Genomic DNA, 11,817 nt, shown 5'->3' with positions numbered 1-11,817 from the left:
GGAACATTACCATTTCAATTGCAAAAAAACCTTTTTGTGCTACTTTAAGAAAGAGAAACTTTGTCTCAACTTTAAGGTGAAAACTAGATTTGAAATATTTTCAGGTCATAAAATTAAAAGCAGGAAGTGTAGTTTATAAAAAGGGATAAATTAAGTGTATTTTTCACTTAGGGTGTGGACAGCTATGCACACCTTGCTCCTTAAAAGACAATATTGTTTTCCTTCCTCTAGTGTCCCAGAATAAGACCAAACAGGACCATGATTTGCCACTGTTGCAGTCCCAGCTCTGTTACTGACCTGCCATGTGACATCAGGCAAGACATTTTGACACTCCATTTCAGTTTTTCTTCTTTTTACGCAACTGCTCCCTCTCTAAAGTAACATCAGATCTTGTTTCCCCCCAGCCCAGCCTGGGTGAAAAGAGGCGTTCCTAATCACAGCTCTCTGTGTTAAGTAGCATTGCTGTTTATATTCAATTATATATGATAAAGGAAAACTTATTATTTGTTCCTTGTGGAGCATTTTAACTAATGAGTGATGCAGACAGGAAAGTAGGAAAGAAACAGGTTTTTTTAACATCACTGCTTTACTAATTGCCAAAGCTCACAAGTTAGAGCCCAAAATTCCACTCATGCAAGACATTTCATGTTTCCATGTGACATTCCCAGAGAGAAAACTAAACAAAATGAGAGTCAGCTTCTAGTAAGAACTGCATTAATTAGTGGCTAATGCATCACCTTGATAACTTATCAGTCAACACTTCCCAGACTCATCTGTCTGATGCCATTTGGCTTTTTCATGACATTTTGGAAGTGCATTAGAGAGTACACTAATTCTTTTTACTGTTGGGTTTGTTTGGCTTGAAGGACACATTTTATGGCACTCAGATTAGATGATCAAACTGATCCCATCTCACAACTTCTCAAACTCTAGAAGCCAAAATATTTGAAAGTATCACCTACTGTATTCAACATAATAAGGATCCAGAAATTCTGCCATGCTCTGGAAAAGTGGTCTTCTCATGAGACCATTAAAAAAAACCAAAACAAAACAGAGCAGTTTTGACAGAGAGGTTTTAAATTGGAGGTTGCAGTTTTCCTGTCATAAGAGACAGGCAACTGACAAGCAATAAGGAGGTCAGCTGGTGCAACTTCCCGCTGAGGTCTGAACACAAACCTGAAGGGGCACCCCAAGGATCAGGAATTTTTTCCCAACTACATCTTTCTCCTTTTTTCTGTCTTTACGCAAGTGATCAAAAGTAGAAGTAGGAAACAGTAGGGTACAGGATGGAGATGTATCACCGTTTTAATGTCAGGTAACGAGGAATTTGCCTGGGGCATCAACAGGCAAAAGTGAGGGGCAGTGAAAATCTTTGAGCTGGAAAGAGGAGGGATTTATGTTTAGGCTTCCTCTGAACCTAATACAGGTACTAGTTCTCACAGCATTTATGATCTGCCCTGAAAAGCAGCCATCAGCATTTTAAGGATAGATATTTCAAACTGCATTTTCATACTCAAGAGGTCCAGATACATCTCTGAATACCTTGTTCTGTTCCTTGACACCCATGGGGATGAATTTCTTGGTGAGGAGTTTCAGTAAGTTCCCTTGTCCCAGGGAGCGGTAGGAGCAAATCCTTCCCATTACTAAACAGGGGCAGGAAAAAATAATGTGAAGTGCAAAAGGGAAGAACTGTGATAAATATCAGGAAAAATTTAGTAGTATTAGGTATGCAATGGAACAGGCCCCAGAGGCTGGCTTATGGCCCTTTCACTGGTGATACCACTGGGATAGACCCTGTCCTGTGAGTCACCACTGAGTGACCTGTGTGTGGTGTGAAGGACAAGGGGTGACCAAATGGCAGTCCCTTCCAACTCCAGCACTTCCATGATTATGGCTGGGTTATAAACACCTCTTAATTTCCCTTTTTGAACTGCTGTTTGAGTGGCTACAACATTTTCTGAGAACTCAATAGCCTGTCTCTAGATTCATACTAGAATACACAGCAAAATTCTTAAATAAAAAATGAAATCCATTATTTTAGTATCTATTATATGCTTTTATACTACATATGGCTATCTATAATTTATTTAGAGATTTCTTGCTTCAAAATGTGGAAGTTGAGAGCCTCAAAGCAGCAACTGTACATTACAGATTATCATCCCCCTCCACTAGGCTTCTGCACTCCTGCAGTTTTTATGTATTACTCTGAATAAAAAATATTTAAGCATGGGCAAATTCTGAACATTCTCATCACCATCACTTCCATTTTAACGAAATGGGACAGTGTTATTCCCTACCCAGGCTCTCAAGAATATTTGGGCTGACAGCTTGATCTGGATCTCTCTGATTTCTTCCCAGTCTGTTAACAGTGACTGCTGTTAACCAGGACTCACTCCAGTGAAGCTGAATTTCACCAATAGAAAATATAAAAATGAAGTGCTGACCTTGCTGGCATATGAAGAAGGTCAGCCTGAGCTTCAGGACACCCTCTGCATCCATCTCAGATCCACAGCGAGTTCAGAAAACAATCAGCAATGCCTTTGAAGTGAAAGCAGCAACACATTTCTTCTGCTGTGAAGTTCAAAAGAGAGGAAGAAAATGTTTGTTATTTTGATGGTTCTTTCGGTGGAGGAGGTGTCAACTAGATGCTCACCTAGGATCTGTGTAGGGCCAAGGCATTGGTATTTTCAGTTTAAAAGTACGTAATAGTAATTAACAAATTTTAATTTGAGAACAAGGGATAGTTATTCATCATTTGTCACTGTCAAACAGTTGCCTTTGAAATTACAAAATTATAAAAATCATGTGTGGTAGGAGGAGTTACACATAAATGTGAATCAACATCATACCTATGACTGAAGATTAAGTAACCATGATTTAATTCAGTGGTGGCTTTTCAGCTGAGTGTCCTGAGGAGCATGTGTAATGTAAAACTAACCCAGCTAATTAACTAGATCTTAAATACTTTATAAAACACAAAGGCATATTTAGTAATAATTCATCTAAAGCATTGCATTTTAAAAAGCATTAAGTGGTTTCCTGAGGTTTTGATGTAAATTCCTCAGAGCAGGAGCTGCAAATAAATTGATGGCAAGTGTCAGAGAGAAAAATTAATTCTTGGTAAAGTAAAGAAAGGTAGATTGTTCAAGCAAGCCAGCTTTCAGTGCTGGATTAGTTTTCTCAGCATATTTTGTGGTCCTTCAGGTCAAGAGTGAGAAATGCTGACCGACTAACATCTGCCCTCCCCTGCCCCATTTCTGGGGATCAGGTTCACCTATTCAGTATTTTTCACAATTTTGGGATTCTCTCAGCTTACATGGGGTTGGAGAGAGCAAAGCTAGCTACTCACAATAGGTGTAGAAAGCATGCCCATGTAAGAAGTCAAGAAGCTTAAAATCCAGACATGAAAGAAACATTACAAGAAGTTAATTCTCTCCAGTAACCAAAACATGACTTGGCTGAAAGTATTTGAGCAAGGAACTGGTCAGGGAACCAAAAAGCTGCTGCAGCTCCATCACACCCCACACAGACCACAGCATCACCTCCTTCTTCTCCACCGAAGGAAAGCCTCACTTTCCTTCCCCAGTTCCTGCAGTTCTGCCTCCTGGCAGCAGCCACCCTCCGTGTGCAATAATTCTGCTCTCCCCCAGCTGCACTGGTTCACTCATCACTACAGAGCAGAGCAGGGTGAAGTGTAACTTCTGCACAGTTCTGGGTAATTTTATTTCTGAACATATGAACCTGGCTTGCTATTTTGGTAAGAAAAATTTCATTCCATTCTTCTCTCAGTTTGTTTTCACAGCTTTAATGCTTCAAGGATTTATGCTGGCCTTTGAGAACAACACCTCTGAAGCTAGAAAATGGTTTTGCTGCTGGCTGCCCTCTGGTTCGCCCTTTAAAGGGTTCTCTGGCAAGAAGCTTCTGGTTTTGCAAACAAAAACCTACTGTTTTACAGAACACATACCTGTACTCTCCACAAAGCCAAGCTGAATAACAGTACACTTTTCTCCACTGTCTCACCCCTAACATTGTTTCTGGCACCACTGCCCAGCAAGAAGCTGCTAAAGCAGCAGCCACAATGAGCTGGAGGGAGGCAAGATGCTGGGGAGTTTCTTGCAAACACCTCCAGTTATCAGCAGGTCTAGGCTGAAAGAAAACAAATCCAAGTTTCTGAAAGCAGCCCATATAACAAGATGCATCTGGTTTTACCTCACACATTCAGATTTATTTATCTATACCTATCTCCAAATCCCAATCTGTCCCTATCCCCAAATCCTAATCTGCCCCTATCACTTCCTCCTAATTGAGATAGGCATCAAAGGACTACAGACTAGGAACTGAAACACCACCTCTTCACCCTTTTCTCCCATTTGTGATTAAGATAAATAAATGAGGGAAGCCAGATTAAGCTACAACAGTAATTTTTAGGACTGGTGTATTTAACACTGCAGCTTCAGTGCTACTATTTTTTTAGAGGAGGGTGAAAGTACTTTAAGTCTGAGCACAGGTAACCAGGCATTCCCCAGTTTTAATAAACAAAAAACCAGTTGTGATGGATATGTGGTGCTGTTGTTTAGCAACTGATACAATACTGAACAAGTCTCTTCTTACAGGTGGGTTATTTTCTGTTCCAGAGTCACAGCTATTCTGATGTCTGCTCTGGCCTACGGATTCTATATTCTTCTGAGCGTGACACAAATCACATCTACAGCTTCTTCAAGTTGTTTTTCTAACAGCTTGTGATCTTGTTCTTTTGGCAGCTTATTGAAAGAAAAATGGCATTAACTCTGCTTAAATAGAATCAGTCATTTTCTTTCACTGACAATTAATGACTCATCTACATCTCTATTTCCAGGGGTTTAGGGTTATTAGATCTGCCATAATCTACCAGTTGTCAAAATCAGGTTTGGGCACATCAACATTGGTAGAAATAAAGATACTGCACACAGGGGATTCTAAGATAACTTTTCTTAGTTATCATCATCAGCCACATCAGCGCAAAACCAATTCAGTTTTTGTGCAGTTCCTCTGTTCTAAAGATTAGGAAACACCTAAAAAAAATAATTCAGAGCATCTGTTTGCTTACTACACACACAACATTGCTACAAAACAGCGTGATAGAGACCACTAAGCAGAAGCCAGAAGTTGATAATTAACAGAAACAGTGCTTTACAACCTGTGAAAGTGGGCAGGATGTAATCCTTAAGTTAGCCTGGAATGGAGGAAAAGTTTTGCAGTGAAATGGCAGCTCCCCCATGGCATCACCTTGAGTGCACATCCCACATCTCCTCTGCTGTCACTGCCCCTCGGGCTGCACAGTGAATCTGGCCCTGACAGCTTCTGCCAACTACACAGCGAAACAGCTCTCATCACCAAGCTAGGAACTGCAGTTTTACTGCCAGTAAAAATTCTATGTATTTTCTCTTTATTTTTCTTCTTTTCCTTCTTGGTTGTAAATACAGTTTTCCTCTATTAAGCACAGGACTTTTGTATTACAGTAAAATTAGAAATCCCACTTGAGTTTCCCTCACTCAGATGGACTCTATCTAGTCCTAACAGCTCCAGTTACTAAATGTATTTAGAACTTTATGTTTAGGGTATCCCATGAGATGCATGAAAGGATGGCATCCCTGTGGGGGTGTTTAATGCTCTTGCACTGCAAAGTTGCCTTTGGCAATCAAAGTTCCTGTGGTATTGTCATTGGGCTCTGGGTACTTTGGTGTGAACATACCAGATGGGGTAAATTGAGGACAATGTTTTGCTTCACAACTGAGTTTTCTGCTTTTAGTAAACCTACAGTTTACCTCATCATTTTATCTGGGCAAACGGGAGACAAGATGATGGTTTTGATTCTCCACTTTTAACTGTGCTTCTTTGAGTTGTGTGCTGAAACTGTTTCCTACTGTTTCTGCAATTTAAAGAGAAAAAATACTAATTCATGGTAACTTGAACAAAATTTAAGGAAGACTTGGGGGAGTAAGTAAGAGAAAGTTGCTAGAAAACTAAAGAGGAATGCATGTTTCTGTTTTCTACATTTTAGTTCTTAAATCGTTGTCTTAAAATGAAGGGATTTATTATTTAAAAATATTCTCCCCTAGTCAAAACATCTAATTTCAATCCAAGTCTGAAACCTTTTTTTTTGTGCTGTACATTTTGACAGCAAAGACTGTCAGTTTTCAACTCAGTTGACCAAAACTGGCTGGCAAACTTGAAACCCAAGCAGCTAAATCCCTTATTTGTACAGCTGCAGGCACTGGGCTCTCCTCCACCCCCCTCAGATGATCGTGTTGCAGGACATCAACTCTGCATCAAGGCAATAACCTCGGGCTCCTGCAGCAGGACATGCAATGATCACAAGCCTCTTCTGTCCTTACAGCCTACAACAGTTCTTTCCATGTTTTGGAGGGAAGCATTGCTAAAGTCTTCTAACCATAGCAATGTTTAAACTGGTGCTTGTACAGCTACAGGCACAGCATTGCTGCAGCCCAAGAGAGATCTGAATGCAATACAGTCAGTCCAGGCTCAAAGCTTGGATATGTTGTTATAATACAGCTTGATTACATTTTAAATTAACTCAGACAGATGGGTATTGAATTAAATGGCAAACATTTAACACAAGTCTGCACATTTATGAATCCAGCTATCATGAAAACTTGAAATTACTTATGAGCAATTAAATGAATGCAGTTTTAACTTGGATGTGCTAAAAATATCATAAGTTCATGAAAAATTTTCAGATAAGGAGCCATTGTATTTCATATCACATATCTTCTGAATTCATTTACAAGAAGCAGCAGTAAAAGAAGGCAGAAGAAACAGCTTCACAGTTGGTCCTGTATTTGCCACTGGAGTTAAAACAAGAATTTCCATGTTGGAAACCAAAGGGAAGTATGTCAGTTCACAAGAACCAGCATCCTTGGCACCAAGAACTAGAAATTTTCTACCTTAGGTTTGCAGTGAATTTTGTGAAAGGTCATTTGCTTCCTGAACTGTGTCATGCTGAGAAAATCCCAGATAGGCATCTTTCCCTTTTCCAAGAAATGGGGGATTATCATCTGCCATAATTACACATTACAGTTTACAGGAAAAAAAATTCCAATTTAGCTGTGTCTTAGTCACATTGTTTACTGTCTGAGTACAAGGAGCACAGATGTTAAATAACCAGCTGCAGCACCTTCTCTACGTATTAGATTTGAGAGGAGGGTTGCCAGGGGCTTAGCTAGTCCTTAGTCCAAGTGGAGTCATCATCCTGTCTGGACAGGGGTAAAGCTTTCTTATGACATCACTTCTGCTCTGAGGCTGCTGTGACACACCAAATCTGCTTCCCCATCTGCATGGGAGGGTAACAACTAACTCAGCTTGGAATATCCAAGAGGCCCAAAGATGAGAAGCAGAAACAGGGATTTTTAATTATTTTTTTTCTTTTCTAAACAGTTAATTCCCCCAGTTCCATAGAAGTTTACCTAACACTTCTGAAGTCCCAGGCAACACAGTTTTGTTAACCTGTATTTACCTAAGGCTTAAAGGTTTTCCCAGCTAAGGTGTGTGTAAACCACCTCATGATTCACGAGCAGCACAGCTTCCAGAAGCTTGTGTTGAAACACCCTTTGCAGCAGATCCACAGTGTGCGCTGAAAGATTTTAGCAGGAGAGGTTCCACATGCCTGTTTTCTCTCTCCATCTCCCCTTTCCTTATGGAAAGGCCGCTCTTCAAAGCTGCATTATTTGTTATGGTGTTGCTTGTGCTCATCAGAAAGCTGCTGGCCCTGGAGCAGAGCCCAGGCCCTCCCAGGGCTCAGCGCCAGAGGAGTGTAACAAGATAGGAAATATTTGTTGTCTGAAGGATATAACGGGAAGTAGAATAGCAGGGAAGGATGGATGCTGGGGCAGTCTTGGAGCACAGGATCTCTTGGAAAACACTCCAGAAAGAAGCTGCCAGGAGCTGAGACAATGCCATTGTCCCCCTAAAGAGGGGGAGCTTAGAGCAACAAATCTAGATGGTGGGAATGGAGGAAAAACACACAAAGTGAAAGAAACAGGTATGACACTCTGAGAAGGGAGAGCTCAAGGCAAACGGGGCCAAGAGCACTGCCAGACCAGCAGCCAGGCTGGTGCCTGCCTCAGGAGGGCTCAGCACTCCTGTGCTTTTACTCAGGCGAAGAATTTTTCACTCTTGCCAAACAAATTCCACGTCCATCTTCTTCCAGGCAGTTGCAGTATTGAAATGCTGCAGTCTGCTCTCACTAAGTGCCTAGCAAACAAACTCAAACCAAGCCACTCCTGTCTCGAGCCAGGATGTCACAGGTTAACATTTGCTGTGCAGTTTCTATTCCTGAGCAGGAGAAAAAGTTCCTTGGAGGGGAAAAACTGCACAGTTTGAACTCTTCAGTGAATAAATTACCATTACTTCTCTGTCTCCTCCCCTTTCCTTTCTGAGGTTAGTACAACTGCAGGCTTTAGTTGGTGTTCTGCAAATAAACCTGAATTCCAGAGAAGCTCTTAACAGCTCCTCTTCTCAGGAAAGGGTTTGCTGTCACAAATAAAGCAAACCAGGAAAAAGTAATTTTCAAGAGCTTTTCCTGTCCAGTCACTTCTTTGATGAGAGAGAGCAAAGAAACTCTTTAACACCCCTTACAATGAATTTTCAGCTCTGTTTGTTTTGAGTTTTTGTAGCTCAGCCAAAAAATAATTAAAAAAAAAAAAAGAAAAAAAAAAAAAAAAGAAAACCAGAAAAAATAACCCATGTCTGAAAATTTCCCCTAATGAATTCCAGACTTCTGGACTGCAAAACCATCTGCTTTCTCCCAAGTCATGTTGTCAACAACTAAGTACAGCTGTACGAAGCGTAAGAAAATATTGCAGTTACTTGTTTTCTACACCCCCAGATTTGCAGGGTTATTGAAGAACAGCAGAGAAACCCACCAGGTACAATGCAAGGCTTTATCTTTACCTTTGCAAAAATCAGCAGCATTACCCTGATCACATTAAACAGACAGGTTACACAGGTGAACTGTTTTCATTGTTTTAGATAATTCTTACAGTAAAGAGCCAGTGGGTGTCAAAGCACACTACCAGGGCTTTCACCATCCAGCCTGGGAGGCAGGAACTGGATGCTGCACATTACTGATGTTAAATAGCTTGCTTTCTCCCTTTGTCCAGGCAGCCCAGCAGCTCCAAGGAGACAGTGACTTGTGAACTAGCAGGTCCATTGAACTTATGGTGTCTCTCAAACCAAATCATTGCATTAGCACTGCAAACAAGACAAATAGTTTTGTGCAGCTCTGCCACAAAGGGGACATCCAAGTCTGCTCATGGCTTTGTGCAGTGTAAGGGCAATAGCTTGGAGTGCTCCCTGAATGTACTGCTGGCACCTGGAGCATCCTCTGCAAAACCAGCAGCCATCAGCCCCGGCCCCCATCGCAGCATTCAATGGGAAGAACCTGATGAGAGCATTAGCACTAAGCCCTGTCCTCTTTGGAAAGCCCCTGCAGGATCTTCAGTGACCCTGAGAGGTTCAGGACCAGCTTTCTGTGCCTTCCTGCAGACACCAGGAACTCCAGCTCCAGAAGCACAGGGCTCCTGCTCACACTCTGGGCATCATCACTGACACTCGACAGCAGAGGCACCAACCTGAGCCAGGGCCTTCCTGTAAGAGAGCTTCCCACCTTAAACCACACCAGGCAGCCTGGTGCCCCTCTTGGATGGGTCAGGGGGTTATTTTTATCTTTTGGAAGGTGGTCTCTAACAAAATATTCTTCAGATAGACACAGCAGAAAAAGTTGCTTCTTACCTTCAGCCCATTAAATACATCCTCATCAACTGCAGAGGCAAATATTGTGAAGCAAATAAAGTTTTAGCCAAGTCTGATTCTGGTATCTTTGAGAGCTCCATCCTTGATGCCAATTTATTCCTTAAAAAGTCCTAGATGCATTTACAATTTTAAAAGAAACACAAACTAATTGATCAATAGAATTAATATAGCAAAATCAATGCATTAATTAGAGGCCAAGGAGAGTTGATAAAATGGAAGGCTTCCTACATGCTGCTAGAATGTTTTTAACTTTCAAGTTTCCTCACTTCCTTTCTTACACACTTTTTTTTTTAATAAGACGCAGGAGAAAGAGAGGCTTTGAGATAGACATTTAGAAACTGAAACCAGATATTTAACATAGAGCCTGTCAAATATTTCAACTCAGAAATACCCATCAATGCATAAATAGCTTGTGCTTCAATTGTTACAGCCTACATGAAGATATTTTTTCCATATAGGCCGAAAAAAAGCACAGCTCTGAATAGAGCACATCTTTCCTCTTAGGGACAGGACTCCTATAAATTTCCATGAAACAGAAATAAATATTATTTTGGTTATTTTTCTGACTAGCAAAATCCAAACCCCAATACTATATCTTCTGCTCTGTACTCTGTTAATAGGGTAAACCACAGCTTATTCACTGCCCTGAACCTGGTGTCTGTAATACTTAACCAACTTAAGCTTCTTTCTTATCCTTTAAATGGATGGATTTTAAATATACAAAAAAAAAAAAAAACAAAAAAACCCCCCACAAAACCAAACAACAAAAGAAATATTTCTCCTTCACAGGTATAATAAAACAGGTAAAATTGGTGATGACTACATAAATAAATAAAATACAGCTAAGAGTCAGCCATGAATAAGAGGAGTTCGGCCACACAACAGAGTGATTTATCTGATCTACAGCAACTGAGTTAATTCACAGGTGGAGACTACCAGCTTTTCAATGAAAGATCCCAAATACACAACTGCTTCAGGAACCTTAGTTCTATTTTCCACAGAATGATTGAAGACTCAGGGTGAGATCAGAGCTTTTGGAACATGAACTACATTTATGAAGGTTGCATCCTTCAGGCCTTTCTGTAAACTGGCTCAGAAGGGAGCAGCTCTCGTGGGAGCGCTCAGGAGCAGCGGTGGCACATGGGCTGTACCTGCTGCACCACCTGGTGTGGCTTTGCAGGTCCTGAGCCTGGCCCCAGGGCCACCCTCTGGATTATCCCTTGAGTTAAAACAAGTGAGCGTAAATAGATGAAGCCTATTTCTTCCTTTCTTGTTCAGATTGGTGGATTCTTGGGTTTAACATCTTCTTATCAGCTCTGGGCCAGGCAGTCAGTGGCTATATCCAAGCCTCACTGTTGGCCTCAGGGAATCTTTTCCCACTGATAATTTGCATCCAATACCTGTGTGTCTGCTTATTCTCATATCTGTCACTTTTTCTTAGATAAGCAACCAGCTGCTAGGAGAATTCCTAAGAAAGCAAGTCTTTATTGATGGAAGTTCCCAAGCACTGAAGGATAGTGCTGGAGGCAGTAAATGCACTTTGGGGTGAGGGCAAGGGCTGTCTGTTACAGCTGCAATCTCAGATCTGTGCCTGTGGCATTTAATGAGCAGAGCTGTATGTAAAGCAGATTATTCACAGCACCTACAAGTCAACATTTGCATTTGGTTTTAAAAGGGTAAAGCATCTGCTGAGGAGATAGATATTCTTATTCCTTCTCATGGGATAAAGGACTTATCAAAGGTCCCAAAAAAAGCCAGAGGCAGTGTGTGGTGCTGAGGATGGAGCATCTGTAGTGTCTCTGTCCCAATCACAAGAGCCCTTCTCTCACCTCTCAGATCACACTTAATACCAAAGGTAATGAAATATTTCATTTTTCCATACAAGAATTCTGTCAGATGATCTAGTCAGGTAGGACTTTGCCCTTTACAAATTTTGCTTTTGAAGACTCTACTTACCCTGCAGTTCTTGCTGGTGTGTTGTTCTACACTCAAGAAAACAAATCCAAG

The sequence above is a fragment of the Cyanistes caeruleus genome, chromosome 15, assembly GCF_971803275.1.
Source record: "Cyanistes caeruleus chromosome 15, bCyaCae1.hap1.1, whole genome shotgun sequence".
Taxonomy (NCBI): domain Eukaryota; kingdom Metazoa; phylum Chordata; class Aves; order Passeriformes; family Paridae; genus Cyanistes; species Cyanistes caeruleus.
The sequence above is the reverse complement of the archived record's forward strand: the minus strand, read 5'-3'. Positions refer to the sequence as shown.